The 22,932-nt window shown below is 40.2% G+C and overlaps 1 long non-coding RNA gene across 2 annotated transcripts in view; it reads right to left on the bottom strand.

Annotated features, from left to right (window-relative positions):
• Nucleotides 1-22,932, bottom strand: part of LOC106829980 (uncharacterized) — a 586,118-nt gene that overhangs the window by 117,532 nt on the left and 445,654 nt on the right. The window contains exons 4-6 of one of the 2 annotated variants that reach the window (XR_011504021.1): nucleotides 9,559-9,877; nucleotides 6,430-6,701; nucleotides 3,587-4,744 (exon numbers count right to left, since the gene is read on the bottom strand). The exons of the other annotated variant lie outside the window; for it this stretch is intronic. This is a non-coding gene — a long non-coding RNA (uncharacterized lncRNA). Of the gene's footprint in view, nucleotides 1-3,586; nucleotides 4,745-6,429; nucleotides 6,702-9,558; nucleotides 9,878-22,932 lie in introns of those variants that run through there. 2 annotated transcript variants of the gene reach the window in all.

Raw genomic sequence — 22,932 nt, forward strand, 5'->3', positions numbered from 1 at the left:
CCAGCAAATGGACAGGTAGCCCATTGGGATGGGTGGGCTGTTTTTTCATTTGTTCTCACGGGAATGGAGAGATATATGGGTGAAGCAGATCTATACCTATTTTCAACTCACACATAATTGAATCCCTTCTCCAACAGATTCATGTTTGAAGATTTAAAGACTCCCCAATTAGAGTTTAGAGGAAGCCTTTAGAGTAAAATTAGCCAGCTCATTCAGAAAACATGCACTCTGCTAATGTGCTATGAAACTGACCTTGAGCCACTTTTTAATAATGAGAGTTCAAGAATCATCTTCTCCCATATACCATGCTACCTTTTGTTAGCTGTTTCTGGGCACACCTCCCAATGGATCTCAGGAGTGATAGAATTTCCTGACAGCCTTGATTCATTTGATTATGCAGAAAATATGCTATTAATCATCCCTCACCAATTTATTATTTTGTCTGTGTATCCTCCATATTACCTTTCCTACAATTTACCATCTGACTACTCAAAATCTCTGGCCCTTACAGTCAAACAACACCTGAGAGAAGTAAGATTTAACTTATTGGTTACAACTTAGAATGACTTTGACTAGCAGTGGATTAGAGTTGACACTATCCTTTCAAATAAATCATTTTTGATGATTCACATTTCACATATTCATCTTACTTTTAAACCTAAGTACATGGTTAATCCAGTGTTTGCTGAACTGTAGTGTACTTTTTTTTTTTTTAATGCTTTATACTGTTTTACCCTAAGCCAGAGGCTCTCAAGTGGGGCAATTTTACTCCCCAAGGAACATTTGGCAATGTCTGGAGACAATTATAGTTGTCACAAACTGGGGAGGGGAAGGGACAGCTATGGGCATCTAGTGGGCAGAGGACAGAGATATGTCAATGCACCTGATGATGCACAGGACAGCCCCCACAACAAAGAATTACTGGTCCCAAATGTCAATAGTGATGAGGCTGAGAAACCCTACTCTAACTCCTCAAAATAAACCCTTTCTTTCTCAAAGGGACATTAATAAGTAGAGCAAGAGTCTGTGGGGAAAAGTTTCCAAACCTAATCATGACTACATTTTTTCTTTTCGGGTGGGAAATGTAGGTTGCCTCAATGTGCTCATTGATGTGGGGGCTGACTTGAGGTGCTCAGACAACATTGGGTTTAAAATGTGTGCACTTGGAAACTGAGATGAATCTTCTTTAAAGCTCGTTGTGTTTTACCTCATGAAAACATTATCAGAAATACATTCAAGAGAAATATTCAATTCAATTCTGTTCTACTCAAATAGTTGAATTAGGAGCACTGAGTTGGTCAGTGGGAGAAGGGGGAGGACCTATGAGTTATATAGCTCTTTGAGGCAAACTGGGCATTGAAGCAACATGCAGAAGAGGAAGTACAGGTGGATAAAAGGACACAAAATGGATTTTAGTGCACCTGGGAAAATACAAAGTTTGAGTAACCTGAGATATGAATGTTTTCATTCAACAATTGTTTACTGACATCCAGTGGGTTTAAAGGACCATGTACTGGAACAGTTGTCTTGAAATCTTTACCTCTCCACTCCAAAAGTAATTTTTAGCATATAATTATGTATAATGACATATAGACAATATATATAAATCTACATATTCAATATTAGTAAAACATAATTTCTCATTAAAAAATATAAATAGACATTCTAACATCATCTAATGTTCTAATATTATTAAATATGATCTTTTGACATCCTCAACAGTCACACCTTACTTTGGAGACTGCTGCACAAGGAGATAGAAATTTAATTCTTTACAAGTACTCAACTAGATGATGGTCTTTTTGAGGTCAGCGATTATGTCTTTTTTCTTTTTCTTTGTGCTACTAGTGCTCACAACAAACAGGGATTCCACACCTGTTTTATTTAATGAATAAATGGAACTGGCCTATAAGGAGTTGATCCAATAGCATGGAATATGATAGGTACACACATAACTATACTACAAGGCAGAATTATAATGCAGTAGTAACTGACATAAAAGTAGATTTGCCTCTGTCACAGACTTTGCCAAGATCTACTCTGAAGCTTGGCCAGGGAGCCCACAAATTTTCCTTCTATTAGTATTTCTCATTCTTGAGCACCCTTGGGTTATGACCAAATTTCTTCCTGTATAAGACTCTTCAATTAAGCTTTATAAAGTCCAATTAAGCTGATTCCGTATTACATATAAATCTAATGTTTGACCCACTGGATTTCTAGATTCCTCCAGGATCAAGAAGAAATCATCCAATTAGGAATCGTACAAATCTCTCTCCCTCCAAAATGAGTTTAATTCTTTAAGTCAGGCAGGATTCTTTGTCTTCTTCCTTCTTAAACTAATAACTTCTCCAGTTAATCTGTTACCATGATTGACATATCATAGGATACATTTATCCTGCCAAAATTTTGGCTATCATCTTAGCACTTTAATTTTAAGTACTTTGGAAACACTCTGTGTGTCCTTTGGCACTGTTTTGCTCATTGGAGTATATAAACAAGTAGAACAGGCTGTAAGGTGAGTATGATCTCACTTTGGATGAGAAGGGAGTTTTCTGCATAGTGATAAAATAGTCATCATCACCCTACTTCTGCAACAGAATAATTTTACTGACTTATTCATTGGTTTAACTTCCAAGTGCTTTTGTAATATGGAATGTCCACATTCAATATTAATGTGGAAGGGAACATGAGAAACTCTTGAATAATTAGTCCTCTATTAAGTAATTTTAAGGAATAACCTTTTACTGATGGAAGATTTAGCTTTTTCTCCTACCTTAGAGGACCAAGTCTATTATAGACCACATTCCTTCTTTCCCTTATGTCATTTATACTTTTGTGACATTCACTGATCACCCACCATTTCATTAAGTTGAGGTTCCACAGATTCTGCCATTCCTGGAGAAAACTGTTTCCTAAAGGTATCTGAACCCAGAGGTATTGTCCACCAAGTATCCTTCAGATAAAGTCTCTTCCTTTGTATAGTTTGCTGAATATGACTATCAACGAACAGAATTGTGAAACTGTATCACCAAAAATTAGCTGAGCAAGATCTGTTTATTTACTTAGAAAACGTTAACATGGATTGAATGCCTGGTACATGGTACACTCTGTATAATTACCCTCCAAGAGAAGACACTACTATTATCTCCATCTTAAGGGTAAGGAAACTGAGGAATGAGAGATTAAATATCTTGCCGTAGTAGGTCACAGGTATGTGAAAGAGCAGGTATACTGAGGAGCAGAATCTGTACTTATTTAGAGGTAAATGTAATACTAAATTCACTAAATTAAAAAACTGGTCCACTTTAAAAGCCAGTGTACGTCTGACGGGACTTTAGAGTTTGATTGCAGAATTCTCTGAAAGGGAGTTGTCTGGGATGTAATTAACATGACAAACAAGGGAAAGACACAAGTTTAGCAAAAAGCTCACTTTGAGTGGATAAATTTCTCTTTTTCCTTTTTTGAAATGAGAAAGGCTGGATAAAAGGCACATAAATTAACTGCTGACTGAGTGGAGCTCTTGAGCTGAGGACTTGTGCTGTGAAAATTCGACTTTGTCTAGCAAACACCATCACACAGAAACCTTGAGAGAGGAACATTTATTTTTCTCATTTTCCAAAAGAAAAAATAACAACAAAAACCCCACTTCTGAACTTGTGACTTCCCTGACAATGGTGAAAGTCACACATGGTGAGGAGGAACACAGAGGCACGCTTCCACTCCTGAATGGGCTCTCTCGCAGTTCCAGCAGCTGAGTTTAACTAGGGACGCCGAATGGATGCTGAATGGCACCTTTGGGTGATAGGTCCAGAGGAGTAACCCAAATCCTCTGCACATTAATCAATTCCCAATTCCTCCCATGGGGAAGGCAGGAATTTCATGTCGCAGTCTCTTGACACAAAGCCAAATAGAATGCATGACTATATATCAGTCCCATTATTTTTTAATCATGGTCACATTCAAGAAGAAATCAAACACAGTGACTGGTATTAATATGATTTGGAGGGAATTGCAGTTGCTTCAAAGGGGCTGTAGTTCAGTAATGGAGACCATGGGCTCAGGAGTAGAACAGAACCTTCTTCAAATGGTAACTGCAATCTACTGGCTTTTGTAATATTGGGTAATTTTACCTCTCTGAGCTTTTCCTCTTTAAAATAAATGTAATTCTTATCTCTTGGGATTTGAGAGGATTCAATGAGATAACAAGGTAGCACATTACTCAGCATATAGTGGATGATGAAAAAATGTGAATTTTATTATTGTGTTAGTCCAGATCCTTCAAGAAACTGATGCCAAAATGGGATTCAATGTACGAGAAATTTATTAGAGGAAAAACCTGTGAAAGAAATTGGAGAGGGGGTCAAGAGAGGCTGGGAGAGCCTCCAGGCCATGATGCAAGTGACCCCAAGTGAAGGAGAGAGGGAAGGAAGGAAGACTGAGTAAGAGAATCTTAAACTGCCACACATTTATTTCTAAAGAAAGTCTGGCAAGGCCATCATGCAGTCCTTGAGCCCATGAGAGGATGCTGAATCTCTTAGAAATGGGCCTGCCTCGATAACAATCCTGGGATTACTCACAGGCTGGAAACAGCCTGTAGGAAGCACAGGCTCACGTGGGGATGGACCTCCAAAGCAGCAGTTGAGGCCCTGGGTCACGTAATGTTCTTTGCAGTCAGAGAAGCATGTTCTCATGGTCACCACAAGTATTAATCAATGCAGATCCTTGGGCAAACCACCTGTTATTACTTCAGAAAAGGCCAAAAGGGACAAAACAATAAATAAATAAAACAATAGTACACATAGAATACAATGTAAGCAAGTAATTCCAAAGTCAGGGCATCTTTTTTAGTTTATAGCTTTGTTTTAAAAAAGGAAATAAAGTCAAACGATTGCCATATCAAATTCTAAGATGATCCTTGCTCCATGTAAAGGCAAATTATGAAAGCAAACAACTTTTTTGTTTTTTTTCTAAATAGCTTGTCTAAGCACATTCAGATCACAAATCATTAGACTATTAATGATGTAAACCTGGGTTTTACCTGCTTTTATTTCCTATTTTTTTTTTTTGAAAGTATGCTTTTTGGTGAGAAAGATTGGCCCCGAGCTAACATCTGTTACCAATCTTCCCCCTTTTTTTCCCCTCCCCAATGCCCCTGCACATAGTTGTCTATCCTAGTTGTAAGCCATTCTAGCTCTTCTATGTGAGATGCCACCACAGCATGGCTTGCTGAGCAGTATGTAGGTCCGTGCCCAGGATGCGAACTGGCAAACCCCTGGCTGCCAAGTTGGAGCACGGGAACTTAACCACTCAGCCATGGGGCAGGTTCCCAAACAACTTTTAAAAATGGCTTTTAAGCAATCCTTTCCTACTGAGAGCTCACTTTCATGAACAACTAGATCCTTGATTTCCTTAAATTTGTTTTTATTCTTTTCTTTTCCTCCTTCTTTTTTTCTTTTGGCAGATTATATACGTAGGTGGGTTTTAGCTTCTTTCTGGTCTTGCACCTCTTTGAGAATCTGGTGAAGGCCGGTGATCTTCTCCAGCACCCCCAAAATGCATTCCTAAAATGCACATACATCCAAAATAAGGGTCACAATTCCCGAGGGTTTGTGCACCCTCTAACATCCAGCAATGCAAGGCTTAACAGCACTTAGTGCTTGAATTTATAAAGCTATTAACCTACGTGATTTCAAACTATCTTACAATTCTTGGACTACACTCTTCTGTGGATTAAGACATTCAACCAGATATGTCTATGATGCTGTCTTGCTTTTCGAGTTCAAAATCTCAGCGTACACCATGACATCATCCAACCAAGCTATACTGAATGGGGGTGCCCTGTGTGGATGTACATTTAAACACAAAAACAATGTGCTTGTTTGGGTTAGGGGTTCTTTTTTATTCCTTTATTTCCCCATACAAGGTGTCCACTTTGGGATGTAAATTCAATTATGTTTTAAGGTCCTTCATTTTAATATATTTTAATTTGCTATGATGCTACAATTTTAGGTCTAGCACTCTAAATGTCTGTTACCCCGCATTTGGCTTTTTTCCTTAGTTAAATGCTTATGTTTTACACACCCCTCCCCTTCTCAGTAGATGAACATGTTCCCTCTTGCTTTCCTGTAGCTCATCAATGCACCAACCTTTTCAGAAGAAATTACAAATTTGATGGACAAAATGGGAAGAAAAAACAAAAGGAACATGCTAATGAAAATTCGGTTGCCACTCTGAAGTCACTTGAGCCTGGATACTCGGGCAGAAGCTGTGCGAAATACAACATTCATCACATAACCGGTGATGGGCCCACACAATACCTGTGTGTGAGGGGGTGAATTAATTATTTTGCAGGAAGCCAACTATTTTTCTAGCAGCGGACGCCTCCAATTACTCAGTCTCCAAAGAGCCTGCCCAGCCTTACCGCCTTACCTCTTCATTTTCTTTCTTTTGGGGGTTACAGCCAACACTTCAACCTGGCGTTTTTTTCACTAAAGAACATGGTAAATGACAGAGGTCTGGAAAAATATATTTCCTCCAAAGCTGGTGACCAATTAGTTGCTTGCCACCGACTGTCATTTCACTGCTCTGAGTGCTGTGTTCTTGTAGCTTGGTGATAGACACACTGTTTATTTTCCACTTTACAGTCTTTGCCAATACTCCGAGTCCCACACAGCTGCCTTTAATGTTGCTCTTCCAGATAGCTTGTGACAGGGGAAAAGATAAAAGGTACGTGTGAGTGGTAAAATGGCAACCCTGAGCAAACTTATCTGGGGTGCAAAGTAAAGAGAATAGTTATTTTACTACCTCACCTTTTATTTTAAGTCTTCTAAATGAAATTGTGGAAAACACCAAGTCCATGAGGTTAATGCTCAAAGACATAGTAGCGTGGCTGAAGACTTTGTGAGGGTTATTAAGCTGCTGACAATATGAGAATCAGACACATTCACCACTGGTTCCGTAATTGTCTTTCATCTAGGAGCAACTTTCCCTCTCCCCCCACCCAACTTTTATGATTCATCATATTTATTTTTTGTTTCCTCAAGCAACATCTTTTATTAGTTGCACACCCACTGCAGAAATTTAATTTCTGCAAGAGAACAACAAAGCAGTTGATTATTATTATTGAGAATCTGGTACAACATCGAGTGAAATAAAATCTATAAGGCATTAAAATGACAGATTAGGCAAGAGCTGTATTCATTTACAAGTGTTAGAACATCATGCTAATGCCTCACAAGCACAACATAAAATGAAAATCAACTCTTTCATGCTGCTTTACGAAGGAAAGCTGCGAAGCTCCTAGGAACAGAAGCCAGAGTCTCTGTTAAAGAAGCCCTGTCCTTTTGTAGTGTGCTCACAGGTTCATCCTTGACAAAACACAAATAAAAACACTCGTCTCATATGCACAGCCAGAAGCACTCCATGCTCATCCTTTGGTCATCCCAAACTAAACACGGCTAATCCCGGTAAGATTTAAAGCATCCATATGAACCTCATTGTTTTTTAATGGAGAGTAACACTTCACTTATCAGGCAACCTCCACTTTTTATATCCCCCCCTGGAAACTAAAGTGAAAGCAGAGAAAAAGGGCCCCTGGAACCAGCAATTCAGGGTTACTATTCCACAGAATAAAATCCCGATAATTTATACATACTTTAATCACTCAGAGCCTGTTAACTCTTATTTTAAACATCATATTTATGCTTTTATATTGTGTGTCATAGCTCAAGGCAGGTAAGAAGTAAATTAGAAGAATGCTAGAGAATATCAGGCCGAAACTTCTAAAACCTAGAGTAGTTATCCTGATAAGAGAAGAAATACAAAAATATACTAGACAGAATGTCTCAAATAATCTCCAAGGCCACCATACCTGAGGGTATCTTTGTAAGACAAGAGAACAAATAAGTTCTGTTGATACTATTGACACAAGCATCCAAAAAGGACTAAATGAGTTTCATCTTTCTCTTTGCTTCCTGAAGGGGAAGTATGTAAAACAGTTCATAAGAAATTCCATCAAAATAGTTAAAATATTAAAAAGGTAAGTGTTTAGATAAGGAAGTTGAAATTTTACATATGTAAAATTTATTTTCTGATGATATTGAATTTTAAAATATGTTGCTCATATATTTTATACATATGAATGCGTATCTTTGAGAATAAATATATAATCTACAATGTATTGATAAAAATACATCAACATATAACGTATTTTACTGTATATTACTAATTATAAGTGTAATAATCCCTATGGGGGATAAACACAATTTTGATTAGTAAACTTTCAGAGATTTATTTCAGATTGATTTAGAATTTCATTCTCAGGAGGCAACATCAGATGTTAGAGCTTCCTTTCCTTGAACGAGGGATGGAGAATATGGAAAAGTCTGACTTCTTGGGTTCTATCATAGGTGGTATTTAAATAATGAGGATCATTAAGGTGACTCTGTTTGAATAGCTCCTCTTGATACAGCACGTGGCAGTGGGAAACACAGCAGAGGGTGATCAAACTCTCATCAGTAAGATCTCAGACACCTTTTGCACACTACATCCATTCCCCTGGTTGCGCCCATCAGATACTCTGAGGCTCACGTGTCACACACAACTCCTAGTACATGGATGATATTTTCATCCTTTCTCCTCTGTTCAAGAAAGCATATTTGGATCTAAGTGAATAAGAACGGAAACCTGACGCTGTAATTTACAAAGATTTAGAAAGCTAAGTCACGAGGCAGACTTTGTTATTTTTGTTATTAATAACAAATCCCTCATGACATAGCTTGGGCATTAGAGGTAGGGAAGAAATGACAGACAGGAAGGAGAACATGGCTGGTGGCAGGAGACCTGTCTTCCAGTCCTAACTGTGTGATCTTAGGCAACCCACTTTCACCTCTAAGGACTATAAGATCCTGTAAACAAGGGACTGTGATAGAGTTCCAGGCTTAGACACCTCACAAGGTGTTTTGAGAGCTAATTAAGATCATGCGATGTAGGAAGGTTACCATATAAAAATAAGGTGGCATTCATGGCAAATAACAGACCATGATTTCCCATTGCCCCATATCTAATATCTTCTCTTATAGCCCATGACTTCCAGAACTCCAACAAACCACCCTCACTTTGAAAAAAAGAATGAAATTGGGAATATTTGGCACCTGTACATAAGCATCCTTGGAAGAATGAACTGGCCAGGAATCACGAAATCATAGATTTTAGAGTCAGAATACAGATCCGACAAACATTAGGTGTAATGGCTGGAAATGTGAAGGAATTTCAATACGGGAGGTACATATGGATCGCAGGCATACAGTTGCACCAAGAGATTTAATAAAGAAGTCGCCATCCTCTGAGGTGGTTAGGAGGAAAAACAAAAAAAGAAAGAGAAAACACACATGAATTTGAGCTCTGGCCTTCTCCCCACTGACTGGCTGCTAATTTCTTGAACTTCACCCAGGTTGTGTGTCCAACAGACCACATGGTGATTGCTAAATTGCTCAATGACCACAAGCTACAACCATGGGGAAAATATTCATGAAAATTAACATCCCATTTAATACTTACCACATTTCCAGCCAACACTTTGTGTACCAGAAAGTCCTCGAACTGGCTCCAAAACTTTTCAATTCCTGACAAATGCACTGGCTCCTCTCCAAGGAGCTGGGCAGCAATCTGTGCTTTATGCTGGTGCGTGGTGGCAGCAGTCCTGCTGGTGGGAGAGCCAGGGGGTGGAGGCGTTCTTCTCAAGGAAGAAAAATCTCAAGATCAGTGGTCTTGGGAACTCATCGAGGCAGCAAGAACTCTAACTGTCATCATGGCAGGGGGCAGGGTCTTAACTGCTTCCAATTTTTCCAAAATGAATGACACATAATAAAAGCTGGAACTTTAAAATAGTAACAAATACCGAATTAATTTTGTTTTCATTAGAGAAGAAAATTCACGTTTCTTTTGAGAGTATGAGGGCATTCTTGGGAGCAAAGTTTCTAAAATATGGACCCTTTACCATTTTATTCAAAGCAAAAATGAGCACATTCATACAACTGGTTTTGTCTTCTTTTTATGAGCTTGTTCATATCCTCTTATTTGTTGGCTTTTCCTACGTTCCTCGTATCGCTTATATTTTAATCACAACTCTATGTCAATAGCTTCAAATATCTGTCTTGATTCTATTAAAGTTACAGTGATGTGACCCATACTTGTAGGTGTAGCCACTACATGCCCACCCCCTCCTCCCATTCACACAAATTTTTTTCCTTTAGCTGTGCTAAGAAAACATATTTATTTGCATTTCTCAAATATTTTCAAAATGCCTTTACACACATGTTCTCATGAAAGAGTTGGTTTTCAGGGAAGGCTGAATGCATTCAAGATCTATTTGACTCAAGATCTGATTTTCTTTAGGTGGCTTTATGTTCTCTGAAATGCTAGGTTTGCATAAAGGATTATTTTCAATGGCACAACCACAAAGTAAGTGTGGGCTGGCGTTGTAAAGCTCTTCACATCCTCTCTTGAGCCTAGTCAGGGATTTTGCACATACGGTGTACCCACCCCACATATTTGATGATGATGATGATGATGACGATGCAACAATCTGGGCTGTAAATCCTACCTATAAATAATAATGTCTGTATTTGGAAATGGGAAAGTCTAACCAGTGTCAATGGTGGAATATTCTAGCCACTCACCCTCTTTCCCCTCCAAAAAAAATCCAGCACCACGTAACTCTAAGAAGATTCAACCAGAAGCAGGAGAACTTGTTTCACTGCTGCCTCCGGAATTAGCAATGTGACTAAGACTAGCCAACTCATATCCTCATGGGCTCTCACTCAATAGTCTAGACAATTTCCAAGGTCCTTTTCATCACTAAATTCCAAACTTAAGATAACCTTTTCATCATCTAAAACAAATACGTCTCCAGGACGTCCAGGTCACACCACCGCATTTGGGCCACTGGCCAAGAAAACGCTATGGCTTTTTTCCCATGATACAGACATTGAAAACATCTAGATGTTGACTGTTAAAACATTTGGATGATTGGCTGAGTTTTCCGCTTGAACTTTCTCTTTTTTGGATTGTTGGGGTTTAGATTGGCTCTGAGAATGTTGCCAAGAGTCTTTTAGTCTCTTTTAGATACTTGTACCCTCTCTTTTAGAGATGTTTAGGAAAAAAGACTCTCTGAGTGGCCTCCATGTGGTCTCACAGTGACTGCAAACCTAGTAGCAGAAGGCCCTTGGGGAACCTATAAGCAGCTTGCTCTCCTTAAAGTATAGTTCTCCATCACCCTACACTGATGACTCACCAGGCTTCACGCCAGCAGAGCACCATTTTTAAAGGAGGCACAGAAGAGAACCATGCTGTTCAGGTAAGCACACCTCAAACATTCTGAGTATGTAAGACAAGCAAAACAAGAGAGCTCTGAATCATAGTCCAAACATCATCCTTTAGAAGCACCATAAAATGGACTCTAAACTCTCACCACTCATCGTTTTAGACATTATCCAAACACTTGATTTGATATGCTTCAGAAAAATTGACTCATTTGGTAATCTCCAGGCCAGGACATGCTGTAAGAAATTTCCAGAGAGACACAAAGAGGAGATGAATAAGCAATGGGTTGTTATGAGATGTTCTGATGAAACTGGATTATTAAGTGATATAAGAAGCTGTCCCAGAAACGTAAATAATTAAATCAAAGATAGATTTGGCTCTGGTCAAAGAAAACACTTGAATCTGTAGCACCTTCCTTTCCCTTTAATTAACTTTAATGGATTTTAGAATTTGTCCATTACTGACCTAAAGCCATGGGGTCCACTGGCTCAGATTATACAAAAAGCAAGCCCTTTATCACCCAGGTAGAGAGGTGATATAGTGGAATTGTTAAGAACTTGTACTCTAGAGTGAAAAAGACTCAAGTTCTATTTCTGCCTTCTGCCTCCTGCTTCTATAACTTTGTGTAAGTCATGAAATGCTCAGTGCCTCAATTTTTCCACCTGTAAAATGGGCTAACCATCTTCATCTCCCAATGCTTGATAAAGCTTAAATGATAGAAGCTTTGTTAGTCATGGTACCTAGCAGGTAGAAAATGCTTAATATCTGGTAGCCATTTAAATTATTATTACTATACCTAGGCTTCATCTTATAGTTGCCTTTCAGACTAGTTAAGCCACTGTGGGTGGCATATTTACATGTGAATTACAACCAAACCAAGTTTAGTTCTGGATGGAAACAAATGACTTAGACTCATTTCCATGTGGCATTTGTATCACATGGTAGCTGAGAACAGAGAAAAGCAAACAGAGGCCCAGCACTCTGATTCAAAGATTAGCTCTCAGTCCCTAGTGGGAGTAATGATTTCAACGATCCTCAGATCTGGTTTCTTGAGTCAGGAAAGTATCAACCAAGCGTGTGGGGGCAGCAGAGAAAGAAGACATGCTTTTAACTGAACTCTGGGATATGGTCAAACCCAGATCAGACCAGTGGGCAAAAAAAGTCAAGATGAGGAGGGGCCGACCAGGTAGCATAGTGGTTAAGTTTGTGTGCTCAGCTTCAGCAGCCTGGGGTTCGCAGGCACTGATCCCAGGTGTGGTCCTACGCAGTACTTATCAAGCCAGGCAGCCCACATATAAAATAGAGGAAGATGGGCCCAAACGTTAGCTCAGGGCCCATCTTCCTCAGCAATAAGAGGAGGATTGGCAGTGGATATTAGCTGAGGGCTACTCTTCCTCACCAAAAAAAAAAAAAAAAAAAAGTCAAGATAAGGGGCAAAATGTGATTTATAAAAATAGGGTGACTGGAACACTTTCCCCATTCTAGGAAACCTTCTGTAATCATCTCAGTGGTAGATGGCTCTTTGTTTAAGGTAGCCAATTACTGGGTCTTTTTTTAGCTATGCAAAAGTAGATACCTGTGCAAAATGTGGAATGGGTAAAAGTGGTGATCAATTGCTCTACAGAACAACTTTACAAGAATTTTCAGTTTTCCTCTCGTGGGCCAGGAGGATGAGAGTGGGTGGGAAGGTTGGAAATCTGAAGGGAGAATAGAGGCAGTAAAAGGATTATAGCCGGAAGAACAAGCCTCACTTTAATGGCCCACCCAAGGCTGAGAGCCAGGGAAGACCACCGCCAGGCGGACACGCCCTGCAATGAGGATGTTCAAGGACCTGTCAGAGCAAAGATGTCACATAGTCAATTTAAAGTTGTTTTCTGTTCCATGCCATAATCCCTCTCTACTACTGGGAACCGTCAATAAATGTATATTATGTGTAATAACTCATTTTTTGTGGTGCTTGAGGGAATGAAGACAGTGCTCATATGTGCGGCTGGGAGATGTGGAGCAAATTCAGGCAAAGTAAGAATTCCGAGTTAGAGGTGCCAGGGAGAATACAGCATTTCCCGCTCCCTCTCAAGGCTCCAGAAACCTTGGGAAAAACCTATATAATGGGGGCTTGGAGCCACTCTATTTTTATCTTAATGAAAAAGTGACGCAGGAATACTAGAAGATATTTGTGGATCTCCAAGTTGTCTGTTAAGGTGAGGGTTGGAAGGGTGTTGCAGGAGAAATCTCTTACCCACGATACAGTTTACTGTATGAGGCGCTCTGCTGTCGGGGAATGTAGGATCAAGAATAAGAGGTCTCAGAAAGGTTCAAGTCCTTAGGAAAGAAGGCAAAAAAAAAAAGAGGCAGAGAAGGAGAGATGATGCCAAGAATTTCCTAAACAAGCCTGAGGCACATACACAATGGACCCCATTTGTAACGTGAATGAGCATAGCAACCATTTCCTGATGGCAAATGTATTTCTTTGCTGAACAGTTTGGACCCACCTTCCATATCTTGAAAACCCTGCCATGTCAGAAGCTGAGTAAAGGAGTGGAGAGGTCACGTGCTGTTAGAGGTGGAGACCTGGATTTGGATCCTGGCTCTGTCATTTGCTGGCTGTGCAAACTTGAAAATGCAGTGAACTCCGTGGGCCTCAGTTTGCCCACATGTAAAATGGGAAGAATATTCCACATAATGCAGTAATGCAGGGGCCAGTGAGATAGCACAAAGCTTCTGCTTAATAAGCAATAGCTGGGATGATTTTTTCCCACAAATGCCATTCCCATGTGCCCAGGGCAAAGAGCCTCGTGCTAGCTGCTGTAGACATGGTCCAAATAAGACGTACGCCCTTGGCCTTCAGTCAACTGGAGGGAGCCAGCAATCAAAACCCATCCACCAACCTCAGAGTCTTAGAGGACAGAAATGCACCACGTTCCCCTGTACGCAGCTTCTCTTTGCTTTCCTTTACTTTGGATTTCCATAAAAAAAATTGTTCTTTATAATTCCAGGAAAAGTTACCAAATAGCATTATTTGCTATATTTAAAAGATATATAAAAATATTTATCATATAAAAGAGCTATGAATTTTAATCTGGAAAAATAAGCTCTGTGCAAAGAAAAAAAAGCAGTTTAAGGGCATACAATATTTAAAATAAAACTTTAGAAGTGGCAGTGCAGGAGGGCTTCTTTAAAACCTCATTTTATTTAGTAATTCCTTGAGAAAATTAATGATCCGAACTAGTAGAAATGTTAGCACTTTTTTTTGACACTTTCCCATACACGCTCAGAGAATGTGCACTGTCAAAGCTGGATATTACAACGAGAACATGTTGTGAGAAATAATGCGCCAAATGTGCCTGCTGGAGGAAGGCACATCCCCTCAGTGTCCCGGACTCAGGAAGCATCTGATGGCTACTCTGTGGACACAGTTCAGGGGGCCAAGACAGTCTTTGAGTAGGGCAAGCGAGGGTCAACCGAGACAGGGTGGCACTTGCCCCTTGCAATACAATTGCAGATGCTGGCACTCCTCAGTTCAGGAAGGAGGAGGGTGAATGAATTGCCTGGTCTCATTTCCGTTGGCTTACTGGCCCCCAAATCACTCTTCCCGGGGTAGCAGCGGTGACCTACTGGAACCAGGGTGAAGGGCCAGAGGTTTTGAGGAAAAAGAGTCACTGTGGCACAATGAGAATTCTGTCGGCCGCAGAGCCAGCCCAGGCCACAGTGGATCCCCAGGGCTCTGAGGACATGCCGAGACTCTGGAGGACAGAAGCAAGGCCTGGAACTACCACGCAAACGCTGTTGAGTAACATACATGTAACGGGACACGAGTATTGCCATTTCAGTAATCATTACAGCGACTATTACATCCCATCCAACTAATGGTGCCCAATTTTTGTCTGATGATTTTTGGAGAATTTTTATGTTAAAGTATAATAAGCTCAAGCAGGAGCCTTTCACACTGTAACATAGCTCAGATGATGGTGTCAAACACCATTTCTGCACTGATGTGCTCATTATGTCCTCATGGCATACTGTGTATTAGTCTGGACTATACAAAATCGCCATTTCTATAGATCTCATAGGGCCAAATGCTGGCAATTTCATATGGTTCATTTACTATTTGTTGCTTTGCTAATGTCTCTCTCCCACCTTAGAATGTAAGCTCTGTGAGAGGAGGGCCTTTGCTATGTTCGCTGCTGTGTCCCTGGAGCTTAGAACACTGTTGACATATAGCATGCATCCAAAAATATTTACTGAATGAACGAGTAAGTGAATTCCTCTGATACTTAATGAAAAATCTATTATGTGCCAGGCACTGTGCTAAGAATGAAGGATATCATGAAAAACATAATCTTAAAGAGCTTTGCGTTCTCCTGGGAGAAAGAGATTTAAATCAGCAGTTACAAAATAGCAAGTAATGGGGCTGGCCCCGTGGCCAAGTGGTTAAGTTTGCGCGCTCTGCTGCAGGTGGCCCAGTGTTTCGTTGGTTCGAATCCTGGGCGCGGACATGGCACTGCTCGTCAAACCACGCTGAGTCAGCATCCCACGTGCCACAACTAGAAGGACTCACAATGAAGAATATAAAACTAGGTACCGGGGAGCTTTGAGGAGAAAAAGAAAAAAAAATAAAAAATCTTCAAAATAGCAAGTAAATGTGTGACCAGAGGGAACATGGTTGTGCACACAGAGCGCGTAGGTGGGCAGCCAGCCTGGATTTGGTTGGTGGAGGAGGAGGCAAAAGGGGGCTGAGGGTTGGGCTCCCCATCAAAAACGACAGCTGTATTGATATCCGAAGGGTAAATGAGAGTTAGGCAGACAAAAAGAGAATTAGTAAAAGTTGTAGAAACATTGTCAGACATGTTCGATACGGCTTCACCAATCACACACAAAGGGCGTGAGCCATCTACCCTTGAAGTTAACCGAAAGCAAGCCTTTTAGTTAATGCAATCTGGGTAGATGATTTGGAACTTAACCTCTCTCTACAAAGCCAGGATAAACCAAAGGCATGAGAAACAGGCAAGACTAACTAGGTAAACAGGCAAAAGAATTGTCATTAATGCCAACGAGGCCTGGAGGGCCATCCTAGGAAGAAGTATGCTTTTTCTTTTGAGTTTTTGTTCACCTTCCTCTACATGTAATAGGAACTAGGGTTTGACCTGTTGTATGTCTACTTACTGTCTTTACAATTAATGACTCTTCTCTGCCTATTTCTTTCATTTCAATCACTTTAGGAACACAGAGGTTTTCTGAGTTCAATGGGAAAATCATCGTGGCTCCTGCTAGCATTTGGCCCATCAAATGCATTAACTAGTAGGCAGAGTCCCATCTCTGTGTAGGGGGCAGTTTCCAGTCTGCCGTGGGTCACATAGCTGACACGGTAGAGAAGTATAAGATGGGATTTCAGGCTCCATCACTGTGAAGAGAGTACTACCTTGCCCGTCTTGAGGTTACACAAAGAAGACCCTCTAGAATGTGAAACAGAAAAGAGAAAGTCATGGGAGAAGGAAACACTTTGCCGTGGTACCCCCAAAGGCAGACTATTTCTCCCTAGACTTCAATTTTTGCTCTTCTTTCCATCCCTCCCCTCTTCCAGACAGTCAGGGGGAAAGACCACATCCTCTCTGGTTTCAAATCCCAAAACTATGTCCTCACCATGGCTCTCCCAGACCGGCAAGGAAAAGAGCCACTGTCCTCACAACCTCATGTTGCTTCCAAGCCGATCCTTCTCTGGAACAGAATCCAACAGTATAAAAAGCAGCTTCTTCACAGAACAGCTTCAGCCCTGACCGAGCCTTTGGGAATGGAATGCTACAAATTGTGGCACTTCTATTGTATGAGCAATTCAATGGGCATTTCATTTCCAGTCAAAATCCAAACTAGTTAAAGTCAGCCTGTACACGCTGGCTTGCTGAGAAACAGCAGCTTGCATTAAAAAGACAGTTGTATTGTTTGGCCACGTCAGAAGCAAAGGTTAAAATCATATCTTGGCTGGACATTGTTTCTATAATATTGGCCCTCTGTAAAGCTGCTGTGCAGATGAGCCCAGAAATGATGTGAAATATTTCTAATACAAATTTTATTTTTATGTGAAACTATTCAAATGCTGCTGTACAACATGAACTACCTGAACCAAATCAAATCCTCAGGTCAATTCCTTCTTCCGAGTGCTCCTTAGATAACAAAGTCTTGTTCGGCAAATCTGTTCAATATATTAAAGTTGATTCACTCGGACAGTGTGTAAGATATAATACATTAATCTGGGCCATTTCAATTTCTGAGGCTGGGACTATAAAACTGGTGTGCTGCATATCTAATTTTTTTTGAATACCTGATTTATGCATTCCTCTGATGCCGAATGTCGATGGTATGGTGGATGCGGCTGCTACATTAACAACGGGCTGCATCAGCACTCAAATCTTATCTTGTTAAATCAGACAAATGTAGCTCAATGAAAAGGAAGGAATAAATGCCTGGGATGGTTGAAAGGAGTGAATTTTAATCTTGTTTGTTAGGGGACTTTCATGGTTTGCACTGGATGACTAAGGTGGGGGGGGTCCCCCTGAGACTTTAGGTACCAAGATTTATATTCATATGTGATACATATAACGTACATGGAGCACACATAAAAAATACACACTTTATGCAAATTGGCATACATCCTTAAAGCAGATACAGACCTGCAAAATGCAGTGTCTATATTTTAGAGATGCTGTAAAATCTCTGTTAGATAAACAATTTGTAAAAATGGGTCCCTTTTTAATATTTCCATTACAAGTATAAAAAGTGCTCCTTTGTGCATAATTCTCTATATTTTATTCATCAAAAGGAAGTTACCATGAAGGCTAAATACCAAGAGGAAGGAACAGCTTATCACAATCATTATAAATATAACGTTTTCAGGAACTTTTGTGGCACACTGAATAATGTTCCTGTTCTATACACAGACAGTATTAATTCTCAGGAAAGGGAAGTGTCCCTGTGTTTGCATAATCAACAACACCTTTAGAAAGTATCTTTGTGCCATACAAGAAAAAAGTTTCATCCATGCATTTAGCACAAATGGCCAAGGCATTTATAATAAATGAAATACACTTTAGAAATAAATTCTTAGGGAAAACCCTGTAACATTAAACTATAATTTAAAACTTCTCTTAAAATACCCATAGAGTTCAGCTTCAGAAAACAAGTGAATCGAAACCCTTTTTCACCCAAGAAAATATGTTTGGAAGCAGGAGAGTACCATAGTACAGTTGTAAAAATGCATTGTCTGTTAACATGCAAGCATTACGAAATAGAACAATTACAGAAGAGGCCTAGTTGGAGCCAGAATTATTTAATTGGCTCAGAGATGAACTTGTTTGCTCCGTGACACTTTGGGAACATATTATTTAAGCATAAGTCAGTTGTGCTTTCATTGGCTTCTCCCCTTCCTTAGTGTTTAATTGTAGAAGGCGTACACTTCGAAGGTGGGAGAGGGAGGAAATCTTGTAAACAAGAAATGTATGTGCCCCCTTCTCTTCCTTGTATGTACTAAAATTCCAAGGTCTCGGTCCCCTGTCTGCAACACTACTATCAGGCACGGTGGTCCGAGCTGTGACGTGCAAACATGACAGACCGTAGTTGATGAGTACATATAACCGAATGGACTGGGGCAAAGCTTGCACACAGGTTTTAGAAAAATAGAATGTTATGGCTAGGAGGGATCAGAGAGAACGTCCTGACAAATCTAGTCATTTTGCAGACGGAGACATGGAGGCCAAGAATGACAAAAGCCTTGGCCAAGTTCAAAGCCAAGACTAGACCCAGGTCATCTGGTATTCAGTCTATTGCTTCTCCATTTCACCATGCAGCCAAGGCTTCCCACACCTCATGTAGCCCCCACCTCCCTCAGCAATTGCCTCAGGCCAGAGCCCCTCCCTCTTACACAAATCCATATTCCCTAGACTTCTCATTAGCACCAAGATTTGAACTAGATGTTTCTGAAAATGTCATGAAATCTCAGCTCATGTGCGCCTTAACAGTAGTAAATTGTGAGTCATGTTTGGGCAAGATTTGGAGAATAAAGACTTGAAATCATTTAGCTCTTACTAGAATGAAATATCTTCATCATCCTCATTAAAAGACTCAAAACCCAGCTTTAAATTGTTGGGTGTAAACAATTGCTTTAAAAGAATCAAAAACAGTTTGGCAGTAGGTAACCTCAGCAGAGTGGGATCCAGGAGTGTGGGTGATGGTGATAGGTGGGGCAGAGAGAGCACAGCTGGATGACGGAGACCACAGGGCAGAGGTAACACATGTCCCCGCTCCGTGCTGAGTGCCAACCGACCTCTCATGGGCAATGAACACATGATAAAGGGGGCCAAACAAACGGGAAAGTGACTTTCAGGCTGGAAAACAAAACAGCCTCCAAGCTAGTCCTTCAAGTTGTTTCACTGCAGGGCTCTGCACAGATCCCCACATTGCTAAAAATGGAAAGAAGATGCCAACTCTGCAGGCTGACATGTCACCCAATAAGGATTCCTGGGACCCTGGAACAGCTGCACTCAGTGGGCAGTTGGTGGCACCGTGGGGTGGTACTTTGGTTGCAAGAATGGTCTGGAGCTCTGAGAGACCTCAGCTATTTCCAAAGTATGGTCCTTTCTGAGAGAAGTTTTGGGTCATAGAAATGGGCAACGCTTGGGGAAAATGTAGATGGAGTGGAGGTATAGTAGACATATCCACTGGGTCATTTGGATCTCTAGGAAGAAGGACAGACCTGAAGCTTGAATTAAGACTTCATTAGTCCACGTGGGATGCTGCAGCTGTATCAAGTGCAAATAATGTGAGATCCAGGCCTCACTAGATGCTTGAATTTATGTCAAAGTAGCTCTATTACATATGTGTCCCCCAGGGTCAGACTACATTAGCTGGTTTCCTCATTCCTCATTCCATACATGATGAACCAAAGAGTCAATGGAGTGTACTTCAACAATGTCTCTATAAAACGCGTTTTTAGTGTCCATAGAACTTAGGTTCAGTTTATGTGTGTATGCGTGTGTGCACATGGCACGTGTGTGCGTGTGCATGTGTGTGACAAGGAGGGGGGAATAAAACATGAAATGTCTCTAAGGTCACAGAACACTGACCTCATTGGCGGGGCTAATTTGATTGTGCGGGAACAATAGCACTGCACTCTTCTGCCAGCGAAGTGCATGCTAATTATGCGATTTGCCCTTGATAAGACCTTGGTGGGTCATTCAGCAGTTGTGATCTGTCACTGACTTCTAATCATGTATTATCGTCTGGGTGAGTCAGAATGGGACCCTAAGCTTTCTGTCTTTACAGCAATGTGGCACTCTAATTACCTTATGCCAAGTGGATATGCAGCGACTGAATTAAGTGATCAGTGCGATTGCCTTCAAAATCTTCCCTTTCTCCTTTGTGTTGCTTCACGGCAATTTACATTTTAAGATGCCGCGGAGCTTTTGGTGTGACTGAAAATGCCACTCTCAAAAATAATTATTTTATTTTTAATTTAAGGGGGATAATATGAAATTCAAGCCATACTAGCATCTTACCTTATTTCTGGGGTGTAAAACCAGATGCTACAATAAGAATTCTGCGAGCAAACTTGTTGAAAGGCATCATATTGGTTCCTGGCTTTGCTTTCAAAAAATAAATGTAATAAGTGGGTGTGGGAAAGGTTTGGAGAATGGAGAGACCCTGGAGAGTGAGAGGACTTTCTAAGACCCTTAAGGTTTTACTGTCTTAATAATTTGCACTTAATAAGCAGACTTTAATATTAACCAGTATTTTCTGCTTTTAAACAGTGCTTGGAGTCCACCGAAGGGATACATATGCTACAGAAAATAAATTCAAACCCAGGGAATAAAATATCACCACAAAATATTCATTTAACTAGGGTAATGGTAAACTGACTTTTAAGTATTTTAAGGTCAGTAACAAATACCTGACATATTGATTAACTTTTGCCACGTCAGTTTGAGGGAATCAGTGAGATTCGAATTATGGCAATACAGCTTGCTTTAATTTTTTGATACTTTGAAATTTTGTTAATAACATGATATAATTCTCTATTGTTGCATAGCAACTCTCAAAAACTACATGGCAATCTGTTATGCTAAACCAGTTGCATCCACATCTGTATTTGCCTTGAGAAGGATCTAAGGCCTTTTGCAAAGAAAATGCACTGCGACGTTTATAAAATTTGATAAGATACACTGATGTGGATGATCCTTGAAAATATGAACTCTGAAGTGCTCCTTGAAAGTTGTCATAAAACAGACCAAAAAAAAAAAAAAAACCACAACAACATCATAGAGCAAAAGTTACTGTGCTACTAACAGGAAATAGAAAAGGATTTTCAAAGCATTTCTGCCTTGTGTGTCAACATTGCCGCAGAATTCTTTTATAGTAACTGAAAAATCAAAACCAAAGAGGACAATTGAGAGAAAAATTGCAAGCCTTATTTTCCTTGAATCACATGATGTGGAAGGAACATTATTTGTTGAATCCTTGGTTTGTTTGGGTGGGAGAGGGGAGAGAAAGAAGGGGCGAGATGGTGAAAGAAATGGGGTGAGGGAGAAGGAGGGGGGTTGAAAGAGCCCAGAGGGAGGGGAGAGGGAGGGAAGAAAGAGAAGAGGCGAGAAGGAGAGAAACCTAGACTCAGAATATTCCGCATTCCCTGGGTAGCAAAACAAAAGAGCCCAAGGAGGGGAAAAAAAAAAAAAAAACTGTGGAAAGTTGACACAGTCAAGAATAATGGCTAAATCTATCAAGTTTGATCAGGTCTACTATAATGAAGTGAGGCTTCATATTCCAAGCAGGGACAATGAAGACAGGAGTCAGGCTCTAGAAATGCGCTGCTCACTTTGTGCTTGGAATATGCAGCAGCCAGCAGGGAGCCACCAGATAATTACACAGTATTTGTGCGGTTCCAGGAAGCTTCCTGCGCAGGTTGAATGCCCGTGCTATATTAAAAGGCAGCACAGTGAAATGTTTTTAATGAATATTTTTGTCAGCGAAAGAAAAGGCATTTGAATGATTGTGTGTGTGTGAGAGAGAGAGTGTGTGCGTGTTTACGCTTGCGCATGGGAAAACCAGAGGTGGAATATCACTGTCAAAATACAGGTACCTTTCTTTATTTTTATTCCATTATTTACCGTTTCAAGAGTCTGACGTTCTTTCAATAATATGAATCACAACATTCGGGTAATGTTATTTAGGGCTAATTGTACATATAATCCCTTAACTAATATTTGCTAATAATATCTTTCAGTGAAACAGTGCATCAAACACAGGCTTAAAACAACTTTAAAAAATTCCAGTAGTAAATGAAATGTTTAGACACATTGAATCAGGAAATCTAAAGGAGAAGTAACACAGATGTTGATACTTACTAGTCAGTAGCCTTTGGCAGTGATAGCTCTAAAACATAAGAATGCATTACTTTAGTGCTCTTTCATTCTCACCTAACAGATGTGAATAATCCGCTGAAATTTAAACCCACACGTTCTATTCACAATGCCCCTTTAAGTTCATTTTCCAGGGCAAGGCAAGCCACATACACTAAGAGAACTCACTGTAAAAGGTTGTGACTTTTTTTAAGTTCAGTCCCACTAA

The sequence above is a fragment of the Equus asinus genome, chromosome 6, assembly GCF_041296235.1.
Source record: "Equus asinus isolate D_3611 breed Donkey chromosome 6, EquAss-T2T_v2, whole genome shotgun sequence".
Taxonomy (NCBI): Eukaryota; Metazoa; Chordata; class Mammalia; order Perissodactyla; family Equidae; genus Equus; species Equus asinus.